This window comes from Medicago sativa, chromosome 3 (genome assembly GCF_051527215.1).
Source record: "Medicago sativa cultivar Bolivia chromosome 3, Bolivia_mono, whole genome shotgun sequence".
NCBI lineage: Eukaryota > Viridiplantae > Streptophyta > Magnoliopsida > Fabales > Fabaceae > Medicago > Medicago sativa.
The window spans coordinates 78,553,364-78,567,116 of NC_140751.1; positions in this window are offsets into that span (position 1 = coordinate 78,553,364).

Genomic DNA, 13,753 nt, shown 5'->3' on the forward strand with positions numbered 1-13,753 from the left:
AAATTGGTTGTGATTGGTTTCATCAAGTCTTAACATGTTTTGCTTTGAAAATGAGATTCTTTTGTAAAAATGATAAAATGAGACGAACTTTGTGAATTTTATGATTTCATCGTGTTTAGCCGGTGAAACGCCAAGTGTAACACCCCGTTTTCCCAACATAAAAATTTCATTTTAAAATCAGAGTATTTCGATCACAACGGAATGTCACATACTTCATTTAAATCATAAAATGGATAATAATAATAATCCTTCAAATTCAACATCATGAAAAATCTTAAACTGTTGCAGCGGAAATTAGTTCAACATTTAAAAGTCTTGGCACGCAGGCCTTATTGAAAAATCTCATAAATTAGTTCATAAAAGAGACACGTAAGGAATAGAAGTAAAAGCAAGCCCCCATCCCGTTACGTATCAGAGCACCTAGACACCAACTGAGAGTCCACTCATGAACGCCTCTAATCTTTATTACCTGCACATTACCCACGGTCGAGGCAACATATACGCAGAAGGGGTGAGATTTCATAATCAATACATTAAGCATATAATCCAATAAAATGCATTTAACTTAAACATTAATAACATGTCAACAATTAACAATCAGTATATTTTTCATTTCATAACAAATACAATCATCAAATATCATTACTAATTTTCATCACAAATCATAATCAACTTAACACTCAACTTGACGACACAACTCATCTTTGACCATGCAACTCTATCAACTCAACATCAACTCGACAACACAACTCATCTTAGACCATGCAACTCTATCAACTCAACAACAACTTGACAACTTAACATCATGAACTTCTTGATATGCAAATGCATGTGGTACCAATCAACAACAAATGAGCATAATAGGCTCTTCAACGTGTGAGCACAAAGGCTGCCGGGCCTAAAGCCCCCAACTTTAATGAGCACAAAGGCTGCCGGGCCTAAAGCCCCCAACTTTAATGAGCACAAAGGCTGCCGGGCCTAAAGCCCCCAACTTTAATGAGTATGCAATGGACTCAAACTTCCAGCAACTTAGACGACATCATGAACGACTCATACGACTCATAATCATGGACAACTTCTTAATTTCTTGCAACATAGACCGACTCATGCAATCTCAAGACATTAAAGGTCAGCAGCAATGAACAGCAACAGATTTACAACATATAACAGTGTTGGAATATCTCAACATCATTAAAGAAATGGATTACATCAACATAAATATCATAAAAACATCATAACATTATTCATGCAACATTATTAATCATTTCAGTCATTTAAACAGACTTCTGTAACATCTAGAAACATTCTAAATCACCCTCATTCTTACTTCTAAGGTCAGCTCAAGACTATACGTGCGAAAGGATCGCATCGGGACAATTTTGGGCAACTAACAGCCTAACTCGCAGTTGCGAGTAACTTCACTCGCAATGGCGAGCAAAGTGTGCATTCTGGGTTCCTACGTATTTACTCGCAGTGGCGAGTTATTCTGCTCGCAGTTGCGAGCTTACAGGTCACTCGCAGTTGCGAGTTGCATTGCTCGCAGTTGCGAGTTCTGGGTTCTAGCTCGCAGATGCGAGTGTTCTTGCTCGCAGGTGCGAGCGATGAATGTCAGTACGGCCAGAAACCTAAAAATTCCAACTTTTCACTTAATCTCCTAATTCTAACCTCAATTCAACATCTAATTATCATCTTATGGTATAACTAAGTTCTGTACACTAATTTAGCATCAACCTAACATCTTTTCATGATTCAATCATCCAATTCGGTCTTAAACCTAATCCCCAATTCTCACCAAAACTTAACCTAATCATGCCAAATTCATCCTATAGAATCATACCCTTAATAGTAATGAAAATTAGTCTCACCCTTACCTGATAATAGCAGAATCGCAGCTCTCCCTCTAGTTCTCCTCTTTTCTGACTTTTCTCCCTTTTTCTCCAAAAACGTACGTATTCTGTTTTCTAACTTTTGTTGTCTATTTATCTCTTCTAATTACTCTTATCACTACTAATTGCTCATCTCACATCACAGCCCAATTTTTCATATTTTTATTTTATTTATCAAATCTTATTTTATTTAATAATAAAATAAGTCATAACAACATAGCAACTTCACCACAACAAAATACTCCACATTATGCAGTTATAAATCATATAACCCACTCAACTTCATGAATCATAAAATTCACACATATCAATCATGAAAATCACGTAAATCATATATATAAATATATTTTTAAATAATCGAATAATTAAGACGGGCGTTACAACTCTCCCCAACTTATAGAATTTTCGTCCTCGAAAATTTACCTCAAGCAAACAACTCTGGATAAGACTCCATCATCTTACTCTCTAGCTCCCATGTCAGGCTTTCACCAGTCGTTCCACTCCAAACAACTCTCACTAGAGGTATCTCCTTGCCTCTCAACGTCTTCATCTTGCGATCATCAATCCTCAAGGGTAAGGTCTCCACCGTAAGGTTGTCTCTAACTTGCACATCATCACTCTGAATCACATGGGATGGGTCTGGAACATATTTCCTCAGCTGCGACACATGAAACACATCGTGCAAATTCGATAAATGCGGTGGTAAGCCAACTCTATAAGCCACCGTGCCAATTCTCTCGGATATCTGATAAGGACCAATAAACTTTGGAGTCAATTTCTTTGACTTCAATGCACGACCGACACCGGTCGTTGGAGTAACTCTCAAGAACACGTGGTCTCCCTCTTGAAACTCAAGGTCTTTCTTACGCTTATCATGGTAGCTCTTCTGTCGACTCTGCGACGCTTTCATCTTCTCTTGAATCATCTTCACCTTCTCAGTAGTCTGTTGAACAATTTCTGGTCCTAGAACCACACTTTCACCGGTCTCAAACCAACACAACGGAGTCCTACACCTCCGACCATACAAAGCCTCGAAAGGTGCCATCCCAATACTTGAATGATAGCTGTTATTATAAGTGAACTCTATCAACGGAAGATGACTATCCCAAGTTCCACCTTGCTCAAGTACACAAACTCTCAACAAGTCTTCGAGTGACTGAATCGTTCTTTCCGACTGACCATCTGTTTGAGGATGATAAGCCGAACTCAATCTCAACTTAGAGCCTAAAGCCTCTTGCAAACTCTTCCAAAATCTAGAAGTAAATCTTGGATCTCTATCTGACACGATGCTTGAAGGAACACCGTGCAATTTCACTATGTCTCGAATATAAATCTCTGCCAACTGAGCCACAGGAAAACTAATATTAATCGGAAGGAAATGTGCCGACTTCGTCAATCTGTCAACAATCACCCAAATAGCGTCATTTCCCTTAGGGGTATTCGGTAAACTTGTCACAAAATCCATGGATATACTATCCCATTTCCATTCTGGTACATCTAACGGTGTCATCAACCCAGCAGGTTTCTGATGCTCCACCTTCGACTTCTGACAAATCAAACAAGAGTACACAAATTGTGCCACATCACGTTTCAATCCTGACCACCAAAACAGCTTCTTTAAATCATGATACATCTTTGTAGCTCCCGGATGAATGCTCAAGCTACTCCTATGACTCTCTTCCAGAATCATCTTTTTTATCTCATCATTGTCTGGAATACAAATCCTACCTCGGAACCTCAACACACCTTGATCATCGACTTTAAAGTCACCATCTTCAGTTTGATTACTAGCAACCAACAAGTCCACAAACTTAACATCAACCTTCTGTGCATCTCTAATACTTTTCAAGAAATCGTTATCAATTTTCAGCATTCCTAACTTAACGCTCCGAGACGACATTTCACAAACTAAGCTCATATCTCTAAACTGTTCAAGTAACTCAAATTCCTTCACCATCATAGCAGACATATGTAAACTCTTCCTACTTAAGGCATCCGCAACAACATTAGCTTTACCCGGATGGTAATTCAAACTAAAGTCATAATCCTTCAACAATTCGAGCCACCGTCGCTGTCGCATATTCAATTCTTTCTGATCAAACAAATACTTCAAGCTCTTGTGATCACTAAACACCTCAAATCTCGAACCATACAAGTAATGTCTCCAAATCTTAAGGACAAATACGACTGCAGCTAACTCAAGGTCATGAGTAGGATAGTTTCGTTCATGAGTTCTCAACTGTCTTGATGCATAAGCAACAACTTTACCATCTTGCATAAGTACACCGCCTAAGCCCAATTTGGACGCATCACAATACACTGCAAAAGGTTCATCAGGTTTTGGCAAAATCAAAACTGGAGCCGTCGTCAAACGCTCCTTCAATTCATTAAAACTGTTCTCACAATGAACATCCCACACAAAGGTTTTACCTTTACACGTCAACTGTGTTAACGGAAGTGCCAACTTAGAAAATCCTTCTATAAATCTTCGATAGTATCCTGCCAAACCCAAAAAGCTTCTAATCTCTGTAACCGATTTAGGAGTCTCCCATTGTGATACTGCTTCAACTTTAGATGGATCAACTGCAATACCACTACTAGAAATAACATGGCCCAGAAAACTTACCTCGTCCAACCAGAATTCACACTTGGACAATTTAGCATACAACTTCTTCTCTTTCAGCACTTGCAAAACAATTTTCAAATGTTCTGCATGTTCTTCTTCTGTCTTAGAGTAAATCAAAATATCATCGATGAACACAACCACAAAGCGATCCAAAAATGCATGGAAAATGCGATTCATATACTCCATAAACACGCCAGGCGCGTTACTCACACCAAAAGGCATCACCTTATATTCATAATGACCATATCGCGTCCTAAAGGCCGTCTTCTGCATATCTTCATCTTTTACTTTAATCTGATGATAACCCGACCTTAAATCAATCTTGCTGAACACACGTGCACCCACCAGCTGGTCCATCAAATCATCAATTCTAGGAAGTGGATATCTATTCTTTATAGTTACTTTATTCAGTTGTCGATAATCAATGCACAACCTCATACTTCCATCTTTCTTCTTAACCAACAATACCGGCGCTCCCCAAGGTGAAACACTCGGTCTAATGAACTTCTTATCTAGCAAATCCTCCAACTGTTTCTTCAACTCAGCCAACTCAGAAGCTGACATACGGTAAGGTGTCATAGACACAGGCTTCGTTCCCGGAACAAGGTCAATAGAAAATTCAACTTCTCTTTCCGGTGGTACATCAGGGATTTCATCAGGGAAAACTTCAGGAAAATCACACACCACTTGCAACTTATCAATCACTGCTTGATTCTCCAATGATAAGGATGCCATCAAGGAAAACATCAAGATCCCATCACGCTCCAATTGTTTCAGCTGCTTAGTAGACAAAAATTCTGCTCCACTTTCCTCTTCGGCAGAAGAGAAACGCACCGTTTTACTAAAACAGTTAATGAGAACATGGTTGTACTCTAACCAGTTCATACCAAGAATTACATCCATTCCACTCAGAGGCAGACAAACTAAATCAATCTCAAAATCACGATCAAACATAGACAAAGGACATCGTAAGCAAACAAGAGAAGTAGTCACCGAACCCTTAGCTGGAGTTTCGACGACCATTTCTCCACTCATATCAGACACAGCAAGACCCAACTTAGAAGCACAATCAAAAGCAACAAAACAATGTGTAGCACCAGTATCAATAATAGCAACTAAAGGAGTATTGTTAATATAACAAGTACCTCTGATCAAACGATCCTCATTTTCAGTCTGAGTACCAGTCAAAGCAAACACTTTCCCTCTAGTCTGAGTCTTCTTCGGATTCGTACACTGAGACCCAATATGACCCTCTTCTTTGCAGTTAAAACACACAATGTCCGCATGCTTACACTCTGCAAGTGTATGTCCTTTACTGCCACAACGAAAGCACCGTTTAATATCCTTAGTACAAGCAGTACTCTTATGGCCTTTCTCGCCACAAGTGTAACAAACAACCTCAGCACCAGCATCCTTCTTATTAGACCTCCTCTCATCGTTAGCTCTTCCTTTTCCTTTGTCAGCAGGAGCACTGTAAGGCTTTGGGCGACTTTGTTGGCCCTTACCCCTCTTCTCACTCATAATCTTATAATGAGCTTTGCTGTCATCTTCATAGATTCTGCATCTGCTCACCAAAGCAGAAAAGTCACGGATCTGTTGGTAACCAATGGCTCGCTTAATATCAGCACGCAAACCATTCTCAAACTTGATACACTTGGAGAACTCAGCATTGTCCCCCGTGTAGTGTGGATAGAACTGAGCCAGCTCCACAAACTTTGCTGCATACTCGGTCACCGACATGTTTCCTTGCTTTAGCTCAAGGAACTCGATCTCTTTTCTCCCGCGAACATCCTCAGGAAAATATCTGTTTAGGAATTCTCTCTTAAACACAACCCAAGTAATAACTGCATCATCCTGCTCTAGGGTAGGTTGGAGGCTCACCCACCAGTCATCAGCTTCCTCAGCCAGCATATGCGTTCCAAAACGCACCTTCTGATCATCAGTACATTGCATAACTCTGAAAATTCTCTCAACCTCCTTGAGCCACGTCTGTGCTCCATCAGGGTCGTACCTTCCTTTGAAGGTAGGAGGATGATTTCTCAGAAAGGTCTCCAACATTCTCACATCAGCATTCGCACCAGCACCAGCATTTGGATGTTGTCCCACAGCTTGGGCCACAGCTTCCAAAGCAGCAGCAATCGCAGCATCATTTCTTCCAGCCATTCTAGTCCTCTTATAGCAAATAAGATTCGCAGCCTCCAGGTCTCTTCTCTGCACAACACACAACGTTTAGAATATCATAATAGTGGTATTCCAACTGCTAAGGACACAACTCGACTCACTACTTGGCCGGACGGACCGACCTGCTCTGATACCAATTGTAACACCCCGTTTTCCCAACATAAAAATTTCATTTTAAAATCAGAGTATTTCGATCACAACGGAATGTCACATACTTCATTTAAATCATAAAATGGATAATAATAATAATCCTTCAAATTCAACATCATGAAAAATCTTAAACTGTTGCAGCGGAAATTAGTTCAACATTTAAAAGTCTTGGCACGCAGGCCTTATTGAAAAATCTCATAAATTAGTTCATAAAAGAGACACGTAAGGAATAGAAGTAAAAGCAAGCCCCCATCCCGTTACGTATCAGAGCACCTAGACACCAACTGAGAGTCCACTCATGAACGCCTCTAATCTTTATTACCTGCACATTACCCACGGTCGAGGCAACATATACGCAGAAGGGGTGAGATTTCATAATCAATACATTAAGCATATAATCCAATAAAATGCATTTAACTTAAACATTAATAACATGTCAACAATTAACAATCAGTATATTTTTCATTTCATAACAAATACAATCATCAAATATCATTACTAATTTTCATCACAAATCATAATCAACTTAACACTCAACTTGACGACACAACTCATCTTTGACCATGCAACTCTATCAACTCAACATCAACTCGACAACACAACTCATCTTAGACCATGCAACTCTATCAACTCAACAACAACTTGACAACTTAACATCATGAACTTCTTGATATGCAAATGCATGTGGTACCAATCAACAACAAATGAGCATAATAGGCTCTTCAACGTGTGAGCACAAAGGCTGCCGGGCCTAAAGCCCCCAACTTTAATGAGCACAAAGGCTGCCGGGCCTAAAGCCCCCAACTTTAATGAGCACAAAGGCTGCCGGGCCTAAAGCCCCCAACTTTAATGAGCACAAAGGCTGCCGGGCCTAAAGCCCCCAACTTTAATGAGTATGCAATGGACTCAAACTTCCAGCAACTTAGACGACATCATGAACGACTCATACGACTCATAATCATGGACAACTTCTTAATTTCTTGCAACATAGACCGACTCATGCAATCTCAAGACATTAAAGGTCAGCAGCAATGAACAGCAACAGATTTACAACATATAACAGTGTTGGAATATCTCAACATCATTAAAGAAATGGATTACATCAACATAAATATCATAAAAACATCATAACATTATTCATGCAACATTATTAATCATTTCAGTCATTTAAACAGACTTCTGTAACATCTAGAAACATTCTAAATCACCCTCATTCTTACTTCTAAGGTCAGCTCAAGACTATACGTGCGAAAGGATCGCATCGGGACAATTTTGGGCAACTAACAGCCTAACTCGCAGTTGCGAGTAACTTCACTCGCAATGGCGAGCAAAGTGTGCATTCTGGGTTCCTACGTATTTACTCGCAGTGGCGAGTTATTCTGCTCGCAGTTGCGAGCTTACAGGTCACTCGCAGTTGCGAGTTGCATTGCTCGCAGTTGCGAGTTCTGGGTTCTAGCTCGCAGATGCGAGTGTTCTTGCTCGCAGGTGCGAGCGATGAATGTCAGTACGGCCAGAAACCTAAAAATTCCAACTTTTCACTTAATCTCCTAATTCTAACCTCAATTCAACATCTAATTATCATCTTATGGTATAACTAAGTTCTGTACACTAATTTAGCATCAACCTAACATCTTTTCATGATTCAATCATCCAATTCGGTCTTAAACCTAATCCCCAATTCTCACCAAAACTTAACCTAATCATGCCAAATTCATCCTATAGAATCATACCCTTAATAGTAATGAAAATTAGTCTCACCCTTACCTGATAATAGCAGAATCGCAGCTCTCCCTCTAGTTCTCCTCTTTTCTGACTTTTCTCCCTTTTTCTCCAAAAACGTACGTATTCTGTTTTCTAACTTTTGTTGTCTATTTATCTCTTCTAATTACTCTTATCACTACTAATTGCTCATCTCACATCACAGCCCAATTTTTCATATTTTTATTTTATTTATCAAATCTTATTTTATTTAATAATAAAATAAGTCATAACAACATAGCAACTTCACCACAACAAAATACTCCACATTATGCAGTTATAAATCATATAACCCACTCAACTTCATGAATCATAAAATTCACACATATCAATCATGAAAATCACGTAAATCATATATATAAATATATTTTTAAATAATCGAATAATTAAGACGGGCGTTACACCAAGGTATACTCTACTGCACTCAAATGTAGCCTAGAGGTATACTTAGTTGAGGCATTGGATCTTGTTTACTTGATTTTGTTTCAATACTTCAATTATTTTGGAAATGAGATACCGATAGACGGACTTGGTGGAAAATGCTTCTTTCAAACCAATTACCTTATAAATCTTTCATGAATGATTTTATATGATTAATTGATGATATGTAGATGATTGTGGACGATTGAATATGATGTTTATCATGATATGATGTGTTGTTCCATTTTACTTGGTTTATGAAAAGTATATGGAATTGTGATATTTGGTAAGTTGATGTTGATGTGTGAGATGATGACTCTTATGTGAATTATGATTGTTGAATGTGTGGACATGTATACTTTATAATGCAACGTTGTTGAGATAGTCAATGTAATTGGAGGTGTACTTTTATATTGTCGTTGTTGTGGTGAAGTTTTGCATTATCGGGTCGTTGTTGTATGTCCATGCATCATAATCATATTGAGTCATATGTGAAATGTAAAAGAGGAGGTGTACTTTTACATAGGTGATTTGTAAGAGAGAAGGTGTTCTCTTACATATGATGTTTTTGTTGCATCATGGGTGACGACCTTGAGGAGATTTGGTACCACATGCATATATGTGTCGAGTCTAGACGCATTGCATATTGAATTGATGTCTTGATGTGGCATGTGAACGATGTTTGTTGATGATAAGTGTGTTTGGTGAATACATACTTGTGACATTTGGAATTGATTGGTTGATGAATTGTGTCATATTGAATATGTGACTTGATGAATTGTGCAATTTGTTGAATGTTGTGATCTATGTGGATTAGTGTATATGTACATTGGTGGATTTTGTTGACGGTTGTGAATAAATGAATTATGCTCTAATTGCATGCCTTACTTGCTTGTGCTTATACATTTGGTGAATGTATTCGATGATAATTATTTTGGTGTTAGTGATGAGGTGAGAATTGTATATGTATATATGTACATATGATGTGGTGATTTCTTTGTTGATGATGATTGCTTGCTTATAACTTTGAAATGATGAATTGTACTTGTTGAGTTAAGTATGCTAAACGAGGAGTGATGTGAGTAATCATTTCATTGGTTGATATTAATAAATGATGAGCTTATGTCGATGACCTGACTAGAGATTAAATATGTTTGATATGCTATGTTAGTAATGTGATAGCTTGAGGTGTATGGAATGTGGGTTAATAATCATGTGATGCTAGTATTCTAGGAGGGATGATTATGTATATGTGATATGTATGAATCCTTGAAAGCTTATGTTTGCATATGTTAATTATGATTAATGTAATGCTTACCTCCAGTGGTTTATGCCGCCTACCTGTCTGTATGGATGGGTAGACGCTGTGCAGGAGTAGTTGCTTTGTGGTGAGTGCTCGATAGCGGGAGCTTTCTCCGTTATCGTCTGGAGTCGTAGTTCTAGGCTCTGATTAGGTCGTAGAGTCTTTTTATGCCTTGTTGGTTTTTATTTTATCTTGTTGATGTTGTCCATTTGTCGGACTTGGAGGATTTTTTAGTTGAGGTTGTATTTGACCATGACATGTATATGTGTTGGAGTTATTTGATTTGTAACCGCTGCGACTGTTGAGATATTTTATATATATACATGTATGTCTGGATTTTGGATTTTGTGTTAGACGTAGCGTCTATTTCTTGAATATTTGTTATATTCGCGTGTTTTATGGCTTTAATAGGAATAGGGCGTTATACTAGTTAATTGAGTTAGTGGTTCAAGTAGTTTAAAATCAAAGGTGAAACTCTTTGTCCATAGGGTAGCGCTAGCTACTCCAAAATTTTTTAACCACAACAATATTCTATTGAACAATGGTGTTAAACTATTTTACATTGTCAATGTATATAGTCATTCATATAACTTTCAATCTTCAAGTTATGTCGTTTATTTCCAACCTGTTTATTACATAGTTCTCATTTTGTTCTTTAGTATAGTTTTAACATATAATCCATCATGATCAACTCTAAGTACAGTTAAAACTCTATAAATTAATAATGTCAGGACCAGAGAAATTTATTAATTTAGAGAGTTATTAATTTATCGATAAATTAATAATTATTAATTTAAAGAGTTTTTAAGTAATTATACTGTACATACCAAACAAAAAGACAAATTAGTCTATGCCTCTTAGAATTACGTTGCAGCGAACCTTGAGACTCGACGTAAATTAGTAACTACTGTGTTCATATGCATTGGAAATCAATAATGACTTTTGAAGTACAGTAAATGTAATCAAGAGGAACAAATATGTTCAATGTATTCTTAATATATTTTTTTCAGTTTCTATGAATTATTAATTTATGATTTTCTTTGGACCGAAAATTATAAAGGGATCTCCCGAAAAATTATTATCTTATTATTTTATCGAGTTTTTCAATTTTTTAAATTGGCCCAAGTCGGGACCGGACAAATTTATTATTTTAGAGAGTTTATTAATTTACCGAGTATTAAATTAAAGAGTTTCTACTGTAGATGTTTCACAAGGGAAACAAAGTGCGTCCAATTAGATTGTTAATTGGATTTCAAAACCAACGGACGCAAACCCCATTTGTCATGTATTGTATGGTATCATGCTGAAATTCTATAATTCCTTGTAATTCAATATATCGTATAAATTACTTGCATCATAAACTTTTCATAAGTAGCATTTAGATTATAGCCATTAGTACTAAAATATTAGCAAAATACAAAGGAAAAAACAATTCATGTTCAGTGTTACGAAGTAAAGACAAATCATGACTAATTTTATCATATTTAAATGTTATAATTTTCAAAATATTCTTCAATTAATAATTCCATGAAACAAATTACTTAAAATTAAAGTTGTAAGTTAATTGGGTTCTTTGGAAGGGTTGCCAAGTTTACTACATAAATATTGCAGCACACATAGTGAAATGGATGTCTCACTCTCAAATAGTAACTGTGAGATGATCTTAAGAGATCATCCAATTTTGATCATTGACTTATAATGTTTTTAATTTATTTACTTACTGAGCTTCAACTATAAACCATCTCATTTCAATCAAACGAATGACCTTTAATGCACTAGTTGCATGACTATACAATTTTGGCGTGGCTAAAATAATAATATTAAAAAATTTGTCAAATGAAATTAAATATCATGTACTATTTCACCTAAACTATAGTTTTAGCAATTTTATTCAACTAGTTTATTAGCCAAAGTTCATTTATAAATCTTTAAATCCCATTAATATTTCATTTCTTATAGACATCATTAGTATTTGGTAGCACTAGTTAATTAATCATTTCTTGATAATCTAGTTAATCAGTCATTTCATGGTAATCTATAGTTTTAGGGGAAAAAAAGATACTTTATGGGTAAAGTTTGGGTACTAATTTAGATCAAAAGCGATGTCCCTGCTATTTAGAGATTATGTTTACATGATTTGTTCCAAGTAAAAACTAGAAGTTGAAAATTATTTGACAAAGGATGCCCAAATTGGTTGGTTGGTTCGAGATAAAATTTCACACGATTTGATAAGGTGGCACTTGGATTGAATTTGAAGCTTACTGTAATTGAAAAAATTTGGGTGCCATACAACATAGAGGATCTTGGAAAAAACTTATTTCGATTACAACTTTTTTTCTTCATTAATTAAAATTCAAGTTTTTTTTATTCTTTTAATAAACCAAAATATACACGGATTTTTTTTGAAAGAAAAAATATACACGTATTTTTTTTTACAAGCCAAAATATACACGTATTAAAATCAAACATGCACAACACAGCTGATTTTTCACAAAGCGTATACGTTAAAACCAAACCTTCAAATACAATCTCCACACATAACCATATATTGTCATCTCAACTTATTTGATGAGTTGACAATCTCATTTTCAATTGAACTATTACTCTCTTTTTTTAGCAATGTTATATCTCATGAACCCTTTGTTCGTGAAACTACACGATGTTTTATATTCAAAATCCTCCTCGAAACTGTAATTCCAGATCTGATGGAAATCAAGATGGGTATTCTTGTGAATAGTGGGTCACAAATATTAATGTCGTATTTTTTTTTTGAAGGAATTAATGTCGTGTTATATTCGTGAACTTTATTGTCGTATTGTTTAGTATTTCCGTTTTTTTTTTTTTCAAAACAAAGAGTTATAATAATTATTACCGTTACTACCACAATGACCATTGTAACTCTAATTTGCATTAAAATATTTTAAACCTTCCCTACAAACACTCACAGTCACTCCAGACATGTTTTACACCCATTGAAGACTGTAATAGTTTTGTTAAAACATGGTACGAGACATAGCCTCATGGATTACCTTCGGCACTCACTCCTCTAACGATGTTGTACGTACTCATCTCCATTCTTGTTTTTTTTTTTTTTTTTTTTGTGTGGAAATCTATACATTCTATTTTAATGATGAGAACTCTACAACATTACTCATGAAAAACATGGTTAGAATAAATAACATTGTTGAAAATTAAAGAATGGTTAACAAAAAAAATTCAAACATAGAGTACATATATTCCAAATTACTCACAATTATTTAATTTATATATCAAAAAGAATCTAGTACTATATTATATTTGGATCGTATTTTCAGTTCATAAAACCTTAGTAAGTATTTTGCCTTCTTTGGAAGAAGCTTTGTACACGTACAATACAAACAATACTAGAAAAAAGGGGCCGTCTCACCTATATCTGTACGCAAGTAATTA